Genomic DNA, 2,837 nt, shown 5'->3' with positions numbered 1-2,837 from the left:
TTCCAGAGTTGTGAGACCTAAGGGCTAGCCTTCTAACTCTGAGGTTCTCAACCTGTGGGTCACAACTACTTTGGGGGTCGAAAAACCCTTTCACGGGGTGACCAGATTCATAACAGAAATAAAATTACAATTATAAAGGAGCAACAAAAATTATTTTATGGTTGGGGTGGGGGTCACCACAACATGAGGAACTGTATGAAAGGGTCATGGCATTAGGAAGGTTGAGAACCACTGTTGTAGCTCCAGGTGCCTCATATCTTAGGTTCTGGGAGAATCTTCTGAAAAATTAGCACAGCCTTTGTGGGCTCAAGGAGCCTTGGTGACATAGCGGGTTAGGAAAATCATGGTTGTACAGGTGCATGTTGACATGGTGTAAGGGAGCTTTGCATCTTCACCATCGAATGATTGGAAAAGCTGCACATGCTAGAGAAAGAGGCAGTTAAGTATCTTTCAGCAAGTGTCTGGGGCTCCAATCATGCCCTCATGATTGCATCCACATCATTTGCACAGTGGTTTAGGAACTCGCCCCAGGCTGCAGGACTGACTCTGCAGGTCACTGTGCCTCAGTGGAAATGAGGATGAACATGGTCTTCAGCAGTTTGCAGGCCAGAAAAGATGTGACACAGAGGATCAATTAATTGAGCAGTGGGCTTTGGAAGTGGGACACATTGATTGATTGATTGATTATTTCTTTTTTCCAACCAATAAGTAATTATTGAATATATACTATCTGGAAGCCATTGCACCAGATGTTGTGGCTATCACGGTAAGCCACATAGCTGCAGCGCCTAGCATCTTTGTACTCTAGGGGGGGCTCTATGGCAAATCCCCACTCTCAGCCTATAGCATATCAAGCGTATTCAAATACACACTGGTCTTGCATTCAATAGATTTTGTTGCTGTAAAAATCTTAGAGGATTATAACAATATTTAAATTTTGAATATTGTTTAGAGTGAAGTATTGATAATGTTCTTATCCACAGTCAGCGCTCACTACCGCCCGGCCACCCCGCAGCCACCCGGCAGCCATGCAAGCAAGCCAGCACACCACCGGCCTGATGAAGCGCAGCCCAAAGGATCGCACGCCGCCGGACAGCATGTCCCAGGATTTGCCAGAGGCTCTTAAAGAGGCCACCAAGGAGGTGCACCCCCAGGCCGAGAATGTCGAGTTCATGAAGAACTTTCAGAAGGGCCAGGTAACCCAAGAAAGCTTTAAGCTGATGATGGCCTCCCTGTACCACATCTACGTGGCCCTGGAGGAGGAAATCGAGTGCAACAGGGAGAAGAACCCCGTCTACTCGCCCCTCTACTTCCCAGAGGAGCTGCACTGCAGAGCCGCCCTGGAGCAGGACATGGCCTTCTGGTACCGGCCTGACTGGCAGCAGGTCATCCCCGACATGGCAGCCACGCGGCGGTACGTGCGGCGGCTGCACGTGGTGTGGAGCACGGAGCCCGAGCTGCTGGTGGCCCATGCCTACACCCGCTGCCTCGGCGACCTGTCCGGGGGCCAGGTCCTCAAGAAGATCGCCCAGAAAGCCCTGGACCTGCCCAGCTCCGGCGAGGGCCTGGCCTTCTTCACCTTCCCCAACATCGCCAATGCCACCAAGTTCAAGCAGCTCTACTGCGCCCGCCCACATAAACTCACTGGACATGACCCCCCGAGGTCAAACACAGGGTCGTGGAGGAGGCCAAGACCTCCCTCCTGCTCAACATTCAGCTGTTTAAGGAGCTGTAGCAGCTGCTGACCCCGGACACTGCAGACCAGCGCCCCTCCAACCCACCAGGCTTTCAGAGGCGGGCAGGCCCCACGGTGCCAGAGACCACCCTCACCGAGGTTCCCAGAGGCAAGGCTGCGCTGAGCCTCCTCCCCCAGTCTCCAGTCTTCTGCTGGGTCCTGACGCTCAGCTTCCTGGTGGCAAAGGTGGCCGTGGGGCTGTACGCCATCTGAAGGCAGGCACGCTGACTCCCGGGCCATGAACTCTGTCTAGCCAAGGGGAAACCCGGCTGGCTTCTCTACCGTGGACAAGTCCCTGCCCTCCCCTGTGGCCCCCTTCCCTGGGAAAGAGGAAGGCACCTGGGCATTTGTCTCATTGCAAAGCACCTCCAGCCCGGGGACAGCGGCCTCTTGAGTGGGCGGGGAGCCCTTCCACTCCTGTTCCTGCAGCTGAGCCTATGGAGCAGCCCAGAGCACAGGGCCTGCTGGCAAGGCCATGACCACTGCCCTGTGTGCCATGGTGATTTTTTTACATCAACTTGCCAAGAGATGTTGTGTCTTGTGTTTGTTTCTCTGTCTTGTTTGTGTTGGACCACTGTATCTGGCTCCACCCCCACTCCAGTATTATGCTGTGTTGTGTTGTTTTACATCCCGGGAGCCAGGGTCTGGCAGGCGGGTGGTCAGACGGGAAGGCATCACCAGCATTGGTGTGTAACTTGTACGTGTGACAATAAAGGACATTGACTCAAAAAAAAAAGATAATGTTCTTATCCTTGAGATTCGATTTATGTATAACTACATACGACCTGGAATTCCCTGGGTGGTGCCAATGGTTAATAGGCATGGCTGCTAATTAAACGGACACAGGTTTGAGCTCACCCAAAGGTACCTGAGAAGAAAGGGCTGAGGAGCTCCTTTTGGAGCATCAACCATTGAAAACTCTGGAGTATGGGTCAACTTGGACAACCATGGGTCATCCTGGGTTCGAGGAGAGTCCAGGGAAACTGGTCTAAGATCGATGCGTTCCACTGATTGCCCTCGCTTCATGCTTTGCAAATTTTTCATTATCCTTTTATTACTTTTAATTTTACAATTTATTTCGTCTTTGGGGCCCAATATCTTT

At 52.1% G+C, this 2,837-nt stretch overlaps 1 pseudogene; it reads left to right on the top strand.

Annotated features, from left to right (window-relative positions):
• Positions 1-1,028: 1,028 nt before the first annotated feature.
• Positions 1,029-1,948, top strand: LOC142433155 (heme oxygenase 1 pseudogene; annotated as a pseudogene).
• The last annotated feature ends 889 nt before the right edge of the window (positions 1,949-2,837 follow it).

Source organism: Tenrec ecaudatus, chromosome X (assembly GCF_050624435.1).
Source record: "Tenrec ecaudatus isolate mTenEca1 chromosome X, mTenEca1.hap1, whole genome shotgun sequence".
In the NCBI taxonomy this organism is placed as follows: Eukaryota; Metazoa; Chordata; class Mammalia; order Afrosoricida; family Tenrecidae; genus Tenrec; species Tenrec ecaudatus.
This window is presented reverse-complemented; position numbering and strand designations above follow the sequence as displayed.